General features: G+C 33.4%; 1 protein-coding gene across 1 annotated transcript in view; it reads right to left on the bottom strand.

Annotated features, from left to right (window-relative positions):
* Positions 1-22,658, bottom strand: part of Csgalnact (Chondroitin sulfate N-acetylgalactosaminyltransferase) — a 525,789-nt gene that overhangs the window by 367,539 nt on the left and 135,592 nt on the right. The gene's annotated exons all lie outside the window — the stretch shown is intronic.

The following is a 22,658-nucleotide window of genomic DNA, read 5'->3' as shown; positions in this document are numbered from 1 at the left end:
TCATTCGTATATCTATTGGTAATTTGTTAAAGAAACTTATGGCTGCATAATGTGTGCTACTTTCCAACAAAACAGAATGATGTTGTGGAAGCATAAAGTGATTGTCTCTGAATCTTGTTGAATAAACATGGTTAAATTGAAATTTATTAAATTCATAAATTTTGCTATGTAAATACATTATACACGAAAATATATACAGACCAGGAATTGTAAGAATATTGTTTTGTCTAAAGATGCCTCTACAAGAATCTCTAAATTTCATTTTATACATTATCCTAATAGCTCTTTTCTGAAGTACGAATATCTGCTCTAACTCAGAGGTACAACCCCAGACTTCAATGCCATATTTGGCTATTGAGTAAAAATGGGCAAAGTATACTGTTTTTAATACTGATGTATGAAAGAGACGTGAAAGAATTCTCAATGCATAACATGCGCTACTTAATCTGGATTTCAAATTAGAAATGTGGTTTGACCATTTACAATTACTGTCTAGAAGTACCCCCAGCAACTTCGTGCAGTCTGTTTTATCTATTGCTGCTTCTATAGTGGCTTGATGGTTTAATAAATTATTTGACGTGAAAATCATATACTTTGATTTCTCTTTATTCAAAACTAATTTGTTGGATAAAAAATAACTGTTGATGGTGGATAGTATCTGTGTGGTTTTATTTTGCAAATTTTGATCAGACGTTCCTGTGACTAGAATGTTAGTATCATCCGCATAACTGATGATGTTAACCCCAGTCAGTGAATTAGTTAACAAAGCCATATCATTAATAAATACTATAAAAAGTAGAGGACCCAATACACTACCCTGAGGGATACCATAATGGATATCCAATGTGTTTGATTCGTTTACAAGTTCATTAGATGTTATCTTTACTTTTTGTCTTCTATTCTCTAGGTAGGAAGTAAACCATTTTAGAACTACACCACGAATACCAATACCCTCAAGTTTTATTAGCAACAAATTATGATCCAAAGTGTCAAAAGCCTTGGACAAATCGAGAAATAAACCACATGCCTTCTCTCGTCTGTCCAAAGCATCCAACACTAAGCTGACGAAATTTGCAAGAGCTGTAGTTGTAGACTTAGAAGATATAAAACCATGTTGAAAATTATGCAAGACACTATGCTTTTTTAGGAATGCGTTCATTCTAGTATAAACCAGAGTTTCAATTATCTTTAAAAACACAGATAAGAGACTTATGGGACGATAGTTGTTAAGGTCATCTTTATCACCACTTTTGAATAAAGGGATTACAATAGATAGTTTAAACATACTAGGAAATATTCCTTGTTGAAAAGAGGCATTACAAATATCCGTCAGTGGATCTGCGAGATATGATATATAGGATATGATTTAATGGATGGGAGAATCCTAAAACATCTATCCAGGAAAGCAGTTCTCATGCTTACTATTATCTATAATAGATCTGCAGTTAAGTCATTTTCTAATCCAGTGGAAATATGCTCATATAATAATGGTTAGAAAACCAGGTAAATTGCCTATAAGTCCGATAAGCTTATTAGCCTTGATGTCCAAGATATTTGAAAGAATCCTGCTAAATAAAATAAACGAAACTGTACCACTCGAGAACATAATACTCAAACATCAGTTTAGTTTCCGTCAAAATTATTCAACAATCCAACAGTGTCATAGATTAGTAAATAAAATTAAGAAAAGTTTGAAAGAAAAGACAATGTGTGCCTCATATGATGATTTCTCAACATATCACTCAATTAAATCCCGAGTTCCTCAGGGAAGTATCCCTTCCTGTACCTAATCTTTACTGCTGACACACCTATTACAGATGACGTTACAGTGGCGACTTTTGCCGATAATACAGCCGTTTTAGTTTCAAACAAAGACCCAGACATAGCAACTGAAAAGCTGCGTAATTACTTGCATACAATAGAGAATTGGTTGGCAAAAATTTGAGACAAAGACTTAAAAAATCCGCTCAAATCATATTTACAACAAGAAGACGCACTTGTCCACAAGTTAATTCAAACACTGCCCTTATTTTTGCTAGAGACGTTGTGAAATATATTGGGTTGCATTTGGACCGAAAGCTGACCTGGAAGCGACACATTAACGCCAAAAAACTCAGCTTAGTATAAAATTAAAACAAATGAATTGGTTACTTGGCAGAAAGTCACAACTGTCATTGGAGAACAAATACTGTTCCACAAAGTGATACTAAAACCATTACGGACTTACGACGTAGAATTTTGGTGCTATAGCAAACCTTCAAATAAAAAAATTTTGGAGACCTTTCAATCAAAAACACGGCGTATGACAGCTAATGTCCCTTGGTATGTGAGCAATGCAACCATCCACAATGATCTAGGAGCACCAACCGTAAAAGATGTCATATCACTTCACGCCAACAAGGCCAAAATTCTTAATTTAACACTTCACAGGCAAATGATTAGTGAATCAGATCAGTCACCAATGGAGAAACGAAGACTGAAGAGGACTTGGCCAGAAGACTTGGTTATATAGGTGAAAATGGAGAACTGTCGCTGGACCATACCCAAATCAAGTCAATATTGTCATCACATTTGCTATGTACAAATTTTTATACTTTATGTTTCTGACAATAAATTTGTTAAAATATTCTTAAGCTAAGTTAACCTACTATAGACAATTTTTTCCATTCTCTTTCAAGCCATTTTTTCAAATACAATGAGTTTACGATTGCGTATTTTCAATTAAATTAAAACTAGTATTACTGAATGTTACAAATAAATTACTTATTGAAGCACCAAAGGAATGATATTTGTACAATGCATCAAACGTATATTATTCTAAAAATTACTTTCCTTATTTGTCTTTTGTTTCCAGATAAAACGCAGAACGAGTGATTTACCTCTTTTGAGCAACGGATTCCCCCGTAGCGAAGAATTTCAAAGGATATTACTTTTGCTGTGTAAAAAGCTCTAAAACAAAAATGAAACAAATAGAAGGAATCCCGTATATATATCCAGCAGAGACCTGTAATGCCAACTTATATTTTCTAAAAAGAAAACGGATCTCCTGGGAATAGAATGAAATCAAATGGAGGATATTAACTCCGTCTTTAGATATTTTTCGAACTATTGTTCCGGAATTGTGAATGATCAAGATAAACATAGCAAGTTGTTCATTTTAGATTAGTTTTACAATCGAATATTGCCGGAGATAGATGGTTTTGTTCTTCTTAAGTTATATCGAAAGGTTGTCTTAACTTCAGTATGATTTTAACCAAATTAAAGCTATAAACAAACAATAACAAGAGTATATACAACAATGGTAGATATTATAAAATTTTATAACTATTTTTTTTTTTCACGAAATTCATTTAGTTAAAAAACAGAATTGTTACTGGCAATGTCTCTTTTATTATCATTTAATAGATTAAACGCCGAATAACCTCTAATAATCAAATGTACACAGCGACCGTCGAAAACTACCCATTTAATTTTGGTTTTCTCATAAGAAATCACAGAATGTATAATTAGTACATTTATTCGTGCTTTTCTATAGGAGATTTGACCACAATTTGTTGTACAGTGTAACCGATTCCCGACAAGTAGCAGTCATGGTCATACAAACCTGAATTCTTCGACACAGCGATTATTACCGTCATGAAAATACCAAAAAAAATGAGTTTTTTTAATAGTAAAAAATTGAACTCAAAATTGTAATGAAATAAATTTTATTTACATGTTTCGTTTCGTTTTATATTTAAGTTTATAAAATAAAAATTGATACTTTACATTTCATTCCCGTTCTGTTTCAAAGACTTGGCAACTTGGGAATTTGTAAAGCATCGCAACGGTAACACCATCACCCGTGCCGAAGCAAAAAACGTTAATTTACATAGGCGGTGCTGGCGGAAGTGCTTGTGTTGCATTTTGTGATTATACTTTGTGCGGTTGAAGTTTGTGGTGATAAACCGAGTGTTATTGGAGTTTGACTGTTTATAGCGAATTTTTAGTTATATTCTGTAATTATTAAAATACAATGGACAAACAACCAAGTTGTTCCAAGAAAATACAGCAAAATTCTGATGTTGATTCCAAAAATGAAAAACCGCAAAAGAGACGGAAAATGTTGACATCGGAAAAAAAGCTAGTGATGCGATATGAAGGAATTGTCAGCAGAAAAATGAAATCAAATGTTAGCCAAGTGGTCGACATTTGCAGCAGTTTAAGAAAATTATCCGTTAGCTTTATTTATCGTGTGCTCTAAAATACATCGGAAAATAAAAAGCAAGAAAAAGGTAAAACTAGAGGTAGAAAAAACGTTCTTTTGGATGACGAGACAAGTAGTGTTTTTCGGCGAAAAATTTATTCACATTATTGAGTGAAAATCGAACACTAAAAAAGTTCTAAAAAGCTCGAAAACGGTATCGTTCTCTTACTCAAGATATCTCGTAGAGTATTAATCAGGACTATGCGCGAAATGAACTTTCGACATGTAAAACGCAACAGAAAAAGTATGTTATTAGAAAAAAAAAAGTAATTATTGTGTGGAGAAGAAAAATATTTGGCTGAAACCTAAATTAACAGTCGGAAACGTTTATAGATTATTGTACGTTGTAGATTTAAATCTTAAGTAAACGGGAAGCATTTATAGAAGACTGGTTTACAGGATTAAAAGATTCATCACGAAAGGGACGAGGTTTAATCATTATCCATATAAGTAGTAATACAGGGTTCCTTGATTATGGTTTGCTTTAATTTGAGTCAAACGAAACAGGAGACTATCATGAAGAAATGACTTCCAAGTATTTTAGCTCTGGTTTAAGAGAGTATTAACAAAATTAGAACCTGGTCACATTACGTCAATAGCCGTTTTAGCGTAACTTCCGCGATAGCCGGGTAGCATCAATATGCTTTCTAAAAATTTATTTGTTTTTTTTATAGTTTTTTGTTTGTGGCATTCTGTATTCTTAGGGGAATAAGCTACAAAATATATATTCACACGTTTAATTTACTGACGTTTCGATCTCTACATCCAGAGACCGTTTTCAAATATAAAAATGATAGTTATATTTATTTTTCTATAGCTTTTTGCTTGTGACATTTTATATTTTTAGGGAGAATGTTGGAAATACGTCACAATATATCTATTTGCATGTTTAATTTTCTGACGTTTCGATCTCTATTCCAGAGACCGTTTTTAAAGTTAGAAAAAAAAGAAAATGAATAATTTATGTGATTATATAAATAGTACTATATAAATATATAATAATAATAAACAAATAAAATAAATATAACTATCATTTATATCTTTGAAAACGGTCTTTGGACATAGAAATCAAAACGTCAGTAAAAACCTGTAAATAAATATATTGTGGCCTATTTAGAACAAATAATATTTTAAAAATATAATATAATTAACGTTGAAATAAAAGTGAGTGTCCGCCACTGGATTTTTATACGTCTTTCCCCACTTCTCCATCTTCCAACAATGAAATCACTCTTGCGCAAATAGTGGAATTATAGTATATAACTATATAAAAATATTGTCATATTTTTTTTATAAATAAAAGAAATTTGACAGATACTTCTTGAAAAGTTTGTATATTTCTGTGGCAAATCCACAGTACCAGCTACATCACCGTTTAATCAACCGTATTAAAAACTATTATTTCCTAGTGTTCTTTACATATATTTTTAATCGTTTCTCGAAAGTAAAAGGTAAACTCTTCTCATTAAAAATGTTAGGCACGCTTATACGAAACTTCCCATCCATTTTGTTTACTTTATAACTAATACCTATACATCACGAAAGACTTTTTGATAATTCAAATCCTCCGCAGGAATCCAGAGCCAACGAGGAAGGATTTATTGGAGTGGAACACGACAAGAACGAATCTCTCCGCGTAAATATATCACTAGGATTGAAAAGTTAAACAAAGGAAATGAAGGCAGTCATACACAACTTTAGCGGAAAGCTCCGAAAGAAAGTTAAATAGACGTAACGACATGGAAAACTTTTTGAATGTGAAAATTTTATACAAATTGGATGACTCTACAAAACAAGAAAGTCCGGGAAGTGAGTTTCTCAGTTTCATCCTGAATAAAATTGGTCTAGATTATCCTAGAGCACATCTTGATGGCGGGATGAGCTTTGCGATGTAATGGTTTTTAGTGGGATTAGTGTTTTGCGGGAATACAGAGATACGGACAAACGCTGGATAGTTTTCCGGCTTTGGACACAGGATTTTAAATAATAATAAAAATCTGCTTTTACAGAATTAAAATTAGAATAAGAGCTTATCTTGTATTCTAAAATTTTGTATTGTAAATAAAACTAGATAGATGGTATTAATGTAGTAACGAAAAATCGAAAAAATTGTAGTTAGAGCAAGCCAGGAGTATCATAAAACTCATAAACAATTACATTTAAAGGTAAAGCAAATCACCTTTAAAACTCAGACGAATATATCTTTCGTTAGCTTACGCTTCGATCATTCAAGCGATAGTTGCATCTCTTTTTTCTACATTGTATCATTGAGCAGCATTTTAAAAAATTATGTATTAAAAATAATTGGACAGATCCTTCATTCTACAAGAGAAATAGAAGCTACTCAATCATGTCTTGTTCAGTGACCGTTGTTAAAATGACTGCCACTATTTGGTATCGGTTAGGCATTGGAAAAAGAAGACTAAGAAGGCATAATTTAGCTTAGGCATGATAGCCATAATGTCAGAAAGTCTAGAAGATCTTCAAACTCTGTTAACGCTGTAAGCAACGAATGCACTGAAAAGAGCTTAACAATCAACGCAAAGAAAAATGGATGGTGGTCAAACAAATTAATATGAAAGATTCAATATTAAAATTAGATAACAAAATCCTGCGAAAGGTCAAAAATAAATTTTGACCAGAATAGAATTGGCATGGAAAAGCTTTATTAACTGGAGTTTTAACACTGTTCTTAATATAACACTGAATTATAGCAACTATTTCTCAACGTTTTTAAAATTGAGTTCTACAAGGCCTTGTCAAAATCAAGTTTGTGAAACCTTAAATCTTACGCTTGGAAAATAATTGTGATGTTTGGATTTTCCTACGTATGTAAGAAATTGTTTTCTAGTATGCAGCGTTGCAAAAACTAAAACATAAAAACGTAATAGTTTGTTTTAGCCTAAAGATTTATTTATTTACTTATTGATAACAAAGATGACAAATAAACATGAATACAATAAATAAATAGACACTTATTTATACAAAGTATCATTTTGGATTGTAGTATTTCGGTGCTGTAAATGACCTAAAGCCATCGATACATAAATTAAATATGTCTATCTCATGAGGTAACTGATTAGCACAACTGAAAAGTCGGACCAGGCCTAGATTTGAACAAGAATTAGTTCTGCGATGAGAATCATGAAAAAGCAAATTTTGACGCAGTGAACGAGAAAGCATACAAAAATAAATTAGCTAAAGAAATTCAAGAGATTGGAATATTGGAAGATAAAGTCAAAGGTAAAGAGAGAATCCAGATTCAAAAAATTTGTCATTCCATAATAAGAGTATGATCTACGAAATTTAAAAGGACAATCTATCTTCTTTGAAGTCTAATGGAACTTTCTGATGAAACAGTCCATTAGAGATGCATGCGTTACTAAAGGGAAACCAGATCACCGTTAAATTTTTAAGTTAGGAGGACAAGAGAAAAGCATAGATTTTAGAGATATTATCGATATGCAGATTAAAGGACGAATTACTCCAAAAAACTACACGTACAGTACTGATTTGTCATAGTCTGTTCCTCGCCGGGCAGAATATTGATTGGCCCGTTCTATCTCTATTTCTTTGACTCGCTCTTTCCCGTCTGTGTGTATAACCTGACATTTTTCACCATCAATAAATAATTTAATAATAACACAAAAATTCACAAAACTGTTCAATAATTTCTGTAATTCAAGACAATCAAAATAGTTTTGAATAATACGAAACAATTATATGTCATCTACATATGCTAAGACTTTTATAGTAAGTTAATGATCTGAAAGCATCTTACAAAAAACAACAGAATAAAGATCCTAAAAGAGCACCGTGGGGCACTCCAGAGTTTGGAAAGTATTCAGTTGCTTTTCGGTTTGAAACACAAAGACCGGTCTTGCATAGGGCGGGCATGTTTTCGACGCTGAAGTACCTGAGGGTCTTAAAAGTACCCTTGTTTTGGACGCTGCCGGAAGGATTATCGCAGGTACCAGATATTAGATATAATTAGGGTTTAATGATGGTCATTGAAATTTACTTAGTTACTAGTTATTAGTTTGTCAGAGAATAGTGAAAAGTGAACATGAAAATTTCAACCTTAGTAAGTAATCGTGGTAAAATTTTGCTTAAAGTAAACAGTTTTACTTTTTCTCAAGATAAAGTACTAAAATCGGGAGAAACGTATTGGAGGTGCGTAAAACGGTCGTGTAAAGCGAAGATATTCACGAAAGGGCCAGAAAAGTTATGTGTGATATCAAGACGCTTAATAGACAGATTGTGCGTAGCAGTGCCAAAAGGAAGGCTAAGGATAATTTGACCGAAAGGCCGTCCAAAATCATACATAGTGCGTTGAAAGAAAATGTAGATTGCTTGAGCCACATGTCTGTTAAAGACGTTAATTTAATACGAAATCAAATATACAGTGAACGGCGAATGGCTCAACCGAAACTGCCCAAAAGTAAAGAAGAAACTATTGCTGCGGTAAATATTATGAATATTAAAACACTTAAAGACGAGAATTTTATATTTGCGGTTGAACTAAGTTCTAACATTATCATCTTCTCGTGTAACACTAACATGCGTTTCCTGTGCGGCAGTGAAACGATTTATATGGACGGTACATTTAGTTACTGTGCTCAATATTTCAAGCAATTTTTTACCATACATGTATTTATCAATGGACATTATATACCATTGTGTTATTGTTTACTTTCCGACAAATCGGAACAAACCTATATAAAACTATTTAATGTTTTGAAACGCAAATGTGAAGTAATTGGTCTAAAATTCAATCCAAAAATCATTTTCTCCGATTTTGAAATTGCTATCCACAATGCTGCGCATTTTGAATTTCCAAATGTGCACATTAAAGGGTGCCGTTTTCATCTTATGCAAGCTTGGTATCGTAATATCGGTGGTTGTGGCTTAATTCGGGAATATAAATTGGCAGACAGTGAAATATCTAAATGGCTGAAATATATTTTTGGGCTGCCATTTTTACCTCCCTCAGAAGTCGAAGAATCTTTCATATATGATTTTATGGCTATTCAACCAAAGGATTTAAAAATTGAAAAGTTTTCCGACTACTTATTGGACAACTACATTGGCGACCACACAACATTTCCGTCTGAGATGTGGGCTGCGATGAGTGAGAGTTTACAATTAACAACTAATGCTTGTGAATCATTCCACTCGCGTTTTAATGATAATTTTTACCATGCTCAACCAAATATTTTCCATTTTATTGATGTTTTAAAAAATTTTCAAACTGAAACTTACATTAAAATTAATAGTGTCTGTAATAGTGAAAGTAATAGACTTAAAGATCCAAAGAGTAGAAAAAAAATTATGTTCGTTAGAAATAGGATACATGAGTATCAAACTAACTGTATCGATCGATTCCATTTCGTAAAATGTATGTCGTATTTATTTCAAAGTGACAAATAAACCTTATTAAGCTTAATCTCTAGAATTTTATTACCTGACTTTCCATTTACATTTCAATTACACCCAGCGTCCAAATCATGTATGCAGAAACAGGTAATTTTATTTTTCAGTGTCGAATTTTAAATTTAGCGTCCAAATCATGCACGCCCCTTGCATATATCTTTTTAATCAGTAATTAAGTTCGCCAGACGCAACAATAAATTCCAGTTTATGCAATGAAAGGCAATGATCTACCGTGTCGAATGCTTAAGACAAGTGAGCATAAATAAAATCCACCTAAAAGTTGTTTTCCAATGCATTTATAATGTAATCAGTGTAAACTAGTAGTTTGTTAGAAGTTAAACGACCAGGCAAAAAATCATGCTGACCAGTATTACGCTAATTCTTTAGCATAACTACCAAAATGTCAGTTACTGAAGCCTCGAACATTTTAGGAATAGCTAAAAAAATTGTAATGAAACGATAATTAGAAATCAACGATTTATTATCATATTTGTGTATGGGTTTACTATAGGCTCTCTTAGATTGTAATGAAGAGATATTAAAAAAAAGCTACAGAAGTTTACATAAATAGAATGCACAATTCCTTAAAAACAAGATACGTATTATATCTGGACCAGGACCTTTGTTGACATTTAGACACGGTAAGCATGCTACGAAATATTCGAGACTGGACAAACATGACTGTAGACGAATTATTCCACGTTGCAAAAGACAGAGAAACTTTTAGAAATATGGTCGCCAACCTCCTTTAATGGGGACGGCATAGGAAGAAGAAGAAGCGTGCTAAAATGTCACAAATTAATTTTTTTTTTTTATTTTAAAAGATTATTTATTGTTAAAAGGTCATTATGTACAATTTTCTTATTAGTAAAACTCACGTCTAAGACACAAATAATTGTTTTGTTACAATTGTTACAATTTCAAAAAGTTGAATATTTATATACTTACAAGGGATAAAATATCCAACCTGCCATTTTGCAATCCACGTAAATGCCAAAGGAAGATAAAAACGTGTTTTAGCATTATAAATCGTAGTCAAACCGTCAGATATATTGAAAAATGGATTATACAAAAAGCCGATATATATTACTACTACCGCCAAAACAAACAATCTCCTATCCACGCTCTCGGCATATATTTCCTCAAAAAAACAAAACACTCACGTACTTCCCTATCGTCGGAAAGACAAAACCGCTAAAAAGTCTACCCCCAAAAGAACCTTTAAAGTAGCGCTTACGGGCTCATATTTCTAGAATATCACACCGACCAAATCCTTGTGGAAGATCCCGACGATGGATAACGCCCCGGTTTTCCACCCTACACGATCCCCATACTGAACTAACTGAAACGAGCCCTCAGGTGTTTATTGAAAACGACCAAAACAACTTGTGCCGAGAGAAAGACATCCGATATTGTTTTATAAGTCGGGGGCTGAACTTTTGGGGCCTCGTGTCGTGTCGTTAGTAATTAGATCCAAGAAGTTATTAGACCTTCCCATTTTTGACGATGTTTTGTTGGCGGAGATTCTTTGCTTTAATTTAATAGTTACTGTAATATTTTGTTACAGAAAAGAAAGTCCTCAGATTATTAAATATATTATTACAATGTTTATATTGTTAACTTTCTTCTACTTTTTCGTTGTTCTTTAATGAAACCAGGTTATGTCTACGATTATTATCTGATGTTTACGTGCAATAATCCACACATATTAACCAAAGTAAATATGGAATCTTTTATAATAGTAGTATTTATTTTACCTTCTTTGAGCTAAAAAACTGTGTTTATATAGTTGAATACTATGTTTATGATAATAAGCCACAATTGATTGCCACAATTTAGTTGAAAAACGCTGTGTATAACCGCCAAGATTGTTAAAAATGTTATGTCATGTCAAAAAATTGGAGGTTGATTTACTTTTGCCCACTATGTTATAGGTGACAGCCACATTTGACTGAAAAGACGTGACAGTGGATGTTTTGCCTAATGGAATTCGAACTCTAAGTAAATAATGATTATATAGATCAAATCCAATCGGAATTCACGGAATACTTATATAGAAAAAGAATATCAGAGAAGATCGCTGGGAATGAATTATTAGAAAACGATAACATCGAGGAAAGCTGGGATAAACTCAAAAGTAACGTAATTACCGTAGCAACAGAATTACTTGGAGAGAGGAAATTAACGAACACTAACATATCAAAAAAGAAAACACCATGGTTTAGAGAGGAAGTGAAGACAAATCGGACTCGGAAAATTACCGCCAGAAAATGTGACATGTTAATTTTCCCAAAAAAAAGGCATCACATTATCAAGCTACGGAAAGCTCAAAACTGAAGTGGAAAATCAAAATAATAGAGAAAACAGAGCCGCAGACGGCCTGAATGAAACAATATGGAGAAATAAAAATATCGGAAAAGAAATGAAAGGTAGAATTTACAAAACAGTTATCAGACCAATAATGACATACGCGGCAGAAACACGACCTGACACAAAGAGGACAAAAAGGATATTAGAAACAGCAGAAATGAAATCACTTAGAAAAATTGGTGGTAAGACACTATGGGACAGTAAGTACAGATTATACGACGTAGATACAAGGTGAAGAACATCAAGAACTGGGTCCCCAATAGGAAGACGATCAGTAGAAAGACCACGAAAACGATGGAACGACAACTTACTGGAGGCACATTGAAAAACAGACAGAGTCATGTCTACATAGAAAGAAGAAGAAGAAGAAATCAAATCAATGAAAAAATCTAATAAATTTTCTGACGAGAAGAAAATACGTACATCGAATGTAAAAATGATATACAAGTCAAAAACAATGCACAACATTAAAGAAATGAAATGACTAGATATAGTTGTCCTTGAAATAAGTCGAATTATATGGCCAGGCTTTAATAAAATCACTATAGACGATTATATATTGATGATCAAAATACAGAAAAATATGTAAATGGAACAGAAATATAGCATAAGAAAACCTAAATAATGAATTTAATTCTATAAACTTACATCCAACATTACTAATTAAAAACCAAACCCCAAAAATCACTAGCAAAATTCGCACCTCAAAATGTTTTTAAAACAGATTCCCACTCTGTATATTCTATGATTGTTAGATACCGTCCTTGCAGCAGCAGCATATGTTTATTTCCTAATTAAGCTTAAATAAAAATATAACACATTGACTATAATCTTTAGTTTTAAGAAGTTAAACTCACATATAGGCAATGAGGAACGAGTCTTCATTAACGCTTTGTGAACCTTTTCTGTTAAAAAAGAACGATTGTCGAAATGGTAATAATTATACAAAAACTTTTTTTTTTTTTTTCATTAGTAAACCAACACTTCTTGTTCCAATTTTATCTTACCTGTTCAATTGTAGTTAAAATGGATTCTCCACAGTCACAATTGAAAACACATAGAAATTCCTAAACAAAACCAAAGACCTAATAGAAGAAAAAACAATTGGCAAAACTATCCTGCCATTTATAAAGTCCATGACTAATCAAATCAGCATTTGATTTGTTTTATTATGCAAAGTTATTATGATCCATTATATAGGTATAACTCATGAAATTTATTATGCAAAAAAATTTCATGAGAATATTTTTTGGAAATCAAACATGTACTTAGACAGGCGAACAAGACCAAGACCAATCACAAGAAGCACGGCGAAATATTTAAATATCACTTCTCTTCTGACTTTTCAAGGTTATTTAGTGTTACTTACACAATACAATATATACAATACAAGTATTTGGGACTGACCTACATATGACAGTTGGTTTTTTAACTGGTCATTGTCAACTAAGCAGACACCTTCAAACTCTGAGGCTAGTAGACACGCCTCTATGCAGGAAATGTGAGCGAGAAAACGAAACTGTAGAGCATGTCCTATGTGAATGCCTGAAATTAACGTTAATACGAGAGTACGTTTTAGGCGAGCTCTGACTCACACCTGCCCAAGGGAGATATTCCCTGGTGACGTTTCCACCTTCCTAGAAATACCAGAATTGAAAATGAGCTAAGGACGACAGCTCTCTGGGAGGATGCACAATGGGTCAATTGTGGCTTAAGAGCTGTGGGACTTAACTCGTCCTCGCTGCTCTAGAGATACAGATCAGTTCTCTTTGAACATCTAGAAAAAGCGGAGCTAATCTGACTTGGGAAAAGCAAATACAACCGTGCTAAAACGGCTTCAAAGTTCAACGTTGAGTCAAACGCAAAAAAAAATCTCTTCTATCCTCTCAAACGTTGCTGTTCTTGATATGTTCGTCAAGTCATTGTCACCAGATCAATCGGCATTTTACACTAAGTTAGCTTACGTTTGTTCAGTATTTAGAGATGGTTTTTTAAACTAGTTATCATGTATTTAATTATAATTTTTATTAAAGAATATTAGGCATTTCTAGGAGTTCCTCAATTTTTTTTAGTCCTAATTAACTTTATAATGACGATATTAGATTACCTGAATGTTCTTTCATTAGGTGTCTCTTTTGGAAAGAGTAGCGTGGAGAAGAAGTGTAAAGAAGAAGTAGGTGGATGATTTAATTCTAGTCTTTCCAGTTGATAAAGTTTATGAGCATTTACAAGTCTTTAATGCATACAATTATCCTCTGCCATTCACACTAAAACTTGAGAAAAGCTTGCATATTTTCTTCTTAGATATGTTGTTGTTGATAATGAAGAGACGATGGAAAGGTTCTTCGGACCAGATGGTACTAAAAACCTAACCTAACCTCATTATCCTCCCAATCACAGAGCCAACCTAGTCCTGGCTTACTTAAAATAGGATCGGAGACTGATACACTCCTCTTTTAGAAGTAATAGATAGCCTTGAGAAGCTTAAACCTACTTTCATTGGAAATTCAGATCCTTTAAAGTTGATTTTTAGTTTTAAAACAAACCTAGTAATTATTAGTTACATTCTGATTATGTATATAAAAAACCTAATATTGCTCAATGCAATATTAATGATTCTTATCAGCGAACATCTGCACCCACTTATTTGCTTTCTTTTAAAATTATTACATACATAAACGTCAATAATATTTTAGCGATCTTCCATATTCATTTGCCAGACAAACTTTAAAACTCTTATTTATTAAGTGTGTGCAAAAATAATTACATCATAAAGCTCGTATATAATATGATCTGTTTAACCTACACAAGAAAGTCAAAGAACTGGCAGGACTAAGAAAACAAAATCCCACTTGTGCAATTCTGGATAGACACGGTACTCCTATAACACAAACGGACGAGAAAATACAAAGATGGGCAGAATATATCGATGAATTGTTCGATGATGAAAGAGGAGATCTGGAGCACATAGAACTTACGTCAGAAGAAATAGGTCCATATATTACAAAAGAAGAAATATTGCACGCATTAAATGAAGAGCGGGAAAAGCCCTGGACCTGATATGCTTCCTATAGAAATCCTAAAAATTCTAGATGAGAAGCAAATTGATGTTTTAGTGACACTCTTGAACCAAATTTATAGTTCAGGCGTATTACCCAAAGAGTGGTTAACATCTATTTTTATTTGTCTCCCTAAAAAGAAAAACGCAAGAGAATGCAGCGATTACCGCACCATTAGCTTAATGTCTCATACGCTAAAGTTACTACTTAAAGTCATCCACAACCGAATATATCACAAACTGGACATTAATGGACATAACTGGACGTTAATAATACACAATTTGGTTTTCGCAAAGGCCTAGAAACACGTGAAGCTCTTTTTTAATATATACTATAATAATAAGACTATAATAAAGCATTCGATAAAGTACGACATAAACATTTAATGAATGTCCTGAAATCAAAGAAGATTGACTACAACGACCTCAGGATCATATCAAATTTATACTATAAACAGCGAGCAAAAGTACGTGTTAACGAACAGCTGTCAGAAGAAATTGAAATTAGATGTGAAGTAAGACAGGGATGCGTATTGTCGCCAATTCTTTTCAATGCCTACTCCGAAGAGGTCCTGAAAAAAGCTCTTGAGGGTGAAACAGCTGGAATAAAGGTAAATGGAGTTCCCATTAACAACATTAGATATGCGGACGACACTGTGATCTTAGCCGAAAACATTGAAGATCTTCAGAGACTGGTGACCAGAATAGCAGAGTATGGAAAAGAGTATGGTCTAACAATGAATGTCAAGAAGACGAAATTTATGAGAATATCGAAAACTCAAAGAAATAACGAGAATATAATCTAATCTAATCTTCTAATAAACGAAACCAACGTCGAACAAGTGGACAAATATGCATACCTGGGAACAATGATTAACTTCACAAATGATTACAATCAGGAGATAAAAATAAGAATAGAAAAGGCTAGAGCAAATTTCAACAAAATGAGAAGAGTTCTATGTACCAGGGATTTAAAACTGGAACTGAGAGTTAGGTTGGCGAGGTGCTATGTTTTTTCGACTTTATTTTATGGAATGGAATCTTGGACCTTGAATGCGACATCAATGAAAAAACTGGAATCATTTGAGCTGTGGGTGTACAGAAGAATTCTGAAAATATCATGGACAGAACACGTCACAAACAAAGAGGTTCTGGGAAGGATGAACAAAGAAATAGAAATTTTAAATTCAATAAAAACAAGAAAATTAGAATATCTCGGACATATTACACTTGGAGAGAAATACACCTTGCTCCAACTGATTATGCAGGGAAAGATCCAAGGAAAGAGAAGCATAGGGAGGCGTAGAATGTCATGGCTGCGCAACCTGAGAGAGTGGTACGGATGTACATCAAATGAACTTTTCAGAGCAGCCGTCTCAAAAGTCCGAATAGCTATGATGATTGCCGACCTCCGCCGCGGAGATGGCACTTGAAGAAGAAGAAGAATAAAGCTCGTATAATTCAGTGTAATTTATAACCATCTTCTACATGTTGGCCAGAATAGATGTCTTAAAAATGTTAATTAAACCAGCTTCAGGTCGTGATGTTTTTATGACCATGATTTTCCTCTTTTTATTACGCATATCAGCAACGCAGTACAATTGTTTAATTGTTTTCTGTGGTGTTTTTCCGATACTCTTGAGTGATGTTTAATGAAAATTATTCATGACAGGTCACATGTTAATTCAGCATTCAGCAATTACATACATTATTCAGCTCCCTGACTATGTGGTGCCATCTTAAATAGTGCATCTTGAGTCGTGTAAAACCGAGCCAACCCAGGCAGAGTTTTCTTCCGTCTGGAAAACACTTTTCCAGAGAAATAGACGAATTGGACGGAGGCTGATTTACGGGCCAACTGCAACGGGACGATAGTTTATTTCCAGTGTGATTTACTGTATTTTTTCTCGTTGCCTAAAGGTCTCCGACAGCGCTAGTGCTAGGACAGGAAGCCTCGTTTGGATTTAGAAAGGTGTCACATAATTTATAGAATTCCTCCGGATATATTTCCGGTTTTATGGCGATAGAAACAAAAAAGTTGCAACAAGTTTTGTTTGGCTATATATTTTTATCTGGAGACACTAATAGTTATTGGGGTTTTTGCCCCAACTTCGATTTATGTAATAATTAAAGACGTATTGTCCATTGTTCTTTCCAAAAAGGTTTTGGCTCTTTATTATATTTAGAGTTGATTTATTTATTTATTTATAAACACTTCAAGCTCAACTTTTATGAACAATTGGTATAAACAATTAAAAATTCGTAAATATAGGTTAACAAACTATAAGTTGTTAACACTGAGATGAAGTCAAGAATTCATAAAGCCAGTGTAAGACCAATAATGACATATGTCTCAGAAACAAGACGCGACACAGCCACAACGCAAAGGCTACTGGAACCGGCAGAGATGAGAGTACTGAGAAGAATTACAGGAAATACATTGAGAGATCGAAAGAGAAGTGAAGATATTATGAGAAAATGTAACGTATAGTGTATAAACGAATGGACATTAAATTAAAAAAAATGAAATAATCACATAGGCAAAATGGGTAAGACTCATGTCGTCTAAATAGCAAGAGATAAGTAACCAATTGGCAGAAGGTGTATCGGACGACCGCGCAAAAGATAGAGTGACCACCTTCCATAGAAGTATTAATTTGCCAATGAACAAGCAGAATTGCTTATAAAGAGAAAAAAGAAGAAGAAAAAAAAGTTAGGCAAAAATACACAAATTTTTTCAGACAACAATTACACAAATCATAGGTTATCACAGCTCTTTAGAAACAAAAATGCGAAGACCATAATAAGTACAGTGAATCCAAAAATGGAAAACATTACTTTGCATATATTATTATTTAATATTGGATATAAAAGATGTAAATTACTGGTGTTGTTGAAGGTCATGTTTAATTTCACGTTCAATTTTTTAAATTTTTTAAATTTAATCCCATATATTATAACTTTAATTCCTTCAGCCGGAAGATTTTTAATCCCTTTTCTCAATCTATTGGACTCACTTATATTAAATGTTTTACGATACGAGCAGTATTAAACAATTTCATTTAAATACGAAGTCTTACATTAGCTACAAATATATACTATTCATTTTTCCTTGTCCTAGTTGTAAGCAACATAAAAGGACATTTCCATATATTTAAGCTAATTCGTCACAAATTACACTTTTTAGACCACACTCCATACGATAAAGAGTAACATAAGCTGCCTAATGCATACGTCATTCTCTTAAACATGACCTTCAACAACACCAGTAATTTACATCTTTTATATCCAATATTAAATAATTATAGAAAAATTTTTAAATCCCAACAGCTGGATTGCTGTTATCATTTTAACATCATCAAAGTTTTTAATCTTTTGGCTGTAGTAATACTATGTTTAACTAATATTGTTTCATGGTACATTGACATTTTGTTTTTGACACCGTTCATGGGTATCCTATCAATCAGTTACCAGCTGAAGTCCGTTTGAAGAGGTTTACTCTCCGGACACTGGAACTCACGTAAGCATGGGTGTATGTTACCTGAAGTAAAATTTAATTAAAATATTAAACATCATATAATATTATCAACATCATGTACAATCTTTGGTAACACATTACATTTTAAAGGGTTTTTACCCAAATATTTTGGTGGCTCAGGCATGGTAACCTGTAAGTATAACCATTTTGCTTTTTTTAATCTTAGTCAAAATTTTAAACCACGTTTGCTGTAATTAAATGGTTTATACTTATTTTAGGTATTTTAACCTAATGATGGAACAGTTGTTCCGAAAACGTTCGTATTTTTAATGTTGCCCTTTTAAGGGTTTTTATAAAATAAAATATACCCACATACAAAGATTAACCTCTTTTTTTTTTTTTTTTTAATTTTTATATCTCTCCAATTCAGAAACGTACGAGGTTGATCCTATAGACGTAGTAATGAAGCTTTCTTATCCGACTTGCCATGGTATTGCATAGCACATGGTAATAGCATATTTTGAAAAGCTTCATGCGGAATTTCTCTGATTCTGTGCCAGAAGTTGAACCTGGCGATAACGATGCTAGTTTGGAAGAAGATTTCGAAGAGATACAGGACCACGACACTGACATGGAAGAAGAAATTGAGAAGCCAATCTCAGAAGTCTTGAATGTTCCATAAAGAGTGCCGCATTTCATTGGTAAAATAAAAACTAAATCGAAGAAACATGTAGTACATCAACGGATACGAATTCGCCGTGACAATTTAATGAAGGTTAAAATTTCTGGAGTAACTAGGGAAGTACGACATATGAAAAACGCATCAAAGATCTGGAGTTGTTTTTTTAGTGAAGATATTTTGCGAACTATTGTAGACAACACGAACATCTTTATTGAACTGTGTTCTTACAATCTTAGTAATAAATCTGCAAAAAATATAACCAAAAGTAACATAAGTAACATAAATAACCAAAAATAACCATAGAAATGCAGAAGATCTCTTTAGGACAAACAGCTCATTCCCAGAGATTTTTAGATTGACAATGTCCCTTGTACAGTTCAAGTTTTTGCTCAGACACATCCGTTTTGATTATAAACGAACACGATTAAATAGGCAAAAATATGACAAATTGGCAGATGTGAGACAATTTTTTGATTCGTCTAAATCAAATTTACCTAAACATTTTTCAGTATCAGCATATACAACGGTAGATAAAAAACTGGAAGCTTTTCGTAAGAAGTGTGGCTTTAGGGTATAAATTGTCCAATAAACCTAATAAATACGGCATAAAAATCTACGCATTAGTAAATGCTTAGTTTCCTTATACCACAAATCTAGAGGAGTACATTGGATAATAGCCACCTGGCTCATATAAAGTTGATACGAGCAATATTTCCCTCGTTTCTTGCTTCTGCAGTCGTATATCTGGTTCTCACATAAATGTAACAATGGACAATGGACTTTTTACAGGTCTCAGCTCGGCCGATATTCTTTTAAACGTTATCTGGCTATGATATGCACTATGAGAAAAACAAAAGAGAGCTTCCACTTTAATTTACGGATCCTAAGAGACCAGAAAAATAGGTATGTTTGCTTTTAGAGAAAAATGTACGATTGTGACGAATATACCTAGAAAAAAATAAAATCGTTATTTTACTCTCAACGATTGACCACGACGATTTGCTAGACAAATTACCGGGCAAGCCATAAATCATCATTGACTATAATAAATCCAAAGTAGGAGTAGATCTAGTTGATAAAATGTGTGCCGCCTACAATTGCGCTCGAGCCACTCGCCGATGGCCTATGGTCATTTTTTATTCTGCAATGAATGTAGTCGGTATCAATTTACTTATAATAAACAAATATAAATCCAATGAGATAGATAAAATGTCAGAAGACATTTTCTAGAAGTTCTTGGTATGAAACTAGTAAACGATCATCTGTAACGTCAATTTTTGAAAGTCAAGAATAAAAGAAATTAACCGTATTGAAAAAGACATTGTGACAGCTCCAAATCCACAACCTAATCGCCGAGGTCGTTGTTTTTACAGTAGTAGACAAAAAAATAGACCAACCAAATATCATCATCATCATCACTGGCTCGACAACCCTTTTTGGGTCTTGGCCTGTTCTAGGATTCTTCTCCATTCCGATCTGTTTCGTGCTTTTTTTCTCCAGTTTTTTATTTTTAAGGTTGTTATATCATTTTCTATTTGTTCTAAGTATCTCAGTTTCGGTCTTCCTCTTGTTCTTTTTCCTACTGGCATCTGTTTGAATATTTTGTTTGGTATTTCGCCTTATTCCATTCTTTCTACATGTCCTATCCAACGCAGCCGTCCTATTTTGATGAATGTTATAATATGCGGATCCTGGTATATTTTGTATAGTTCAGAGTTGTATCGTCTTGGCCATATTCCGTTTTCTTTTGTGCCCTTATATATGTGTCGCAAGATTTTTCTTTCGAAGGTGGCTAACAACGTTTCCTCTCTTTTAGTAAGTGTCCAGGTTTCTGAGCCATATGTGAGTACCGGTCTTATTAGGGTTTTATATATTTGGCATTTTGTCTTTCTTGCGACGTTATCTGATCTTAGGTGTCTAATTAAGCCATGGTAACATTTATTTGCAATAAATATTCGCCTCTTCACTTCCTCCGTAACGTTATTATCAGACGTGACTAGGGATCCCTAGTATATAAAGTTTTTTACCTCCTCTATGTTGTATTCTCCTATTGTTATATTTTGTGGCTGCCTTATTTCTGCGTTTTTTCTTACCTGCATATTTTGTTTTGGTCTGATTGATTTTAAGACCACTATTTTGTGCAGCTCGTTCTATTTGGTTGTATGCCTCTATCATTTCTCTTCTTGATCTTGCGATTATGTCAACATCATCTGCAAATGCTAGTATTTGCACGCTTTTATTAATGATTGTTCCTCGTGTATTGACTGTTGTGTCCCTCAGTATTTTCTCGAGCACGATGTTGAACAAGATGCATGATAGAGCGTCTCCCTGGCGTAGTCCCTTTTTCACATCTATTGTTTCCGTTAATTCATTTTGTATCCGGATTCTACTTTCTACTTTTAGAGATTCTTTTATCAGTTCTATTAATTGTGTTGGTATATTAAATTCTTTCATTGCTTTTATTAAGAATTCTCGGTTTATATTGTCATATGCGCTTTCAAAGTCTATGAAGAGATAATGGGTGTCGATGTTATATTCACTTGTTTTTTCGAGGATCTGTCGCAGAACAAATATCTGGTCTATTGTTGACTTCTGTCTACAGAAGCCACTTTGGTATTTGCCAACTATTTTTTCAGCGTGTGGTCTAAGTCTTTCATAAATGACATTGATCATTATTTTGTATGCTGCATTCAGCAGCGTGATTCCACGGTAGTTTCCACATTCTAACTGATTTCCTTTTTTATGTAGTGGTACAATAATACCGCTATTCCACTCCGTTGGTAGCTGTTTATTCGACCATATCTTTGTTATCAATTCATGTATTGTTTTTTGTAGTGCGTCTCCTCCTTCCTTTAGTAACTCCGATGCTATTTGATCCGATCCCGGTGCTTTATTGTTCTTTAATTTTTCTACTGCTGCCAGACCAACCAAATATACCTGTCAAAAATGCCAAAAATTTGTGTGCTTAGAACACTCCAAATGCATTTACTCCGACTGCCTACAGGATGGTATTTGCGAAGGCAGCAGCGAAGATTGACTTATTTCCGTTTATTCGTGTATCTACTTTGCGCATCTCAAATATTTATTTTTTCGGTAAGATAGTTTCGAAACAAATTCAAATTTCTGCTTTAATCTGAACCTTCTATAAATGCAAGGTATAACAGACGTTGGTAAAGATGTTAATAAAGACATGGGGAATCTAAAATTTGCATTCCACGACATGTCTATCAACTAAGCAGAAATCCATAACGAATTTGTTTCTGGTACTCATACAGAGTAGATCCGAATAAAATGAAAACGTCTGTTATACCTTGCATTTATAGACGGTTCAGATTAAAGCAGAAATCTGAATTTGTTTCGAAATTATCTTACCGATTTTTCTATCAGATGT

This window comes from Diabrotica undecimpunctata, chromosome 6, assembly GCF_040954645.1.
Source record: "Diabrotica undecimpunctata isolate CICGRU chromosome 6, icDiaUnde3, whole genome shotgun sequence".
NCBI lineage: Eukaryota > Metazoa > Arthropoda > Insecta > Coleoptera > Chrysomelidae > Diabrotica > Diabrotica undecimpunctata.
The sequence above is the reverse complement of the archived record's forward strand: the minus strand, read 5'-3'. Positions and strand labels throughout refer to the sequence as shown.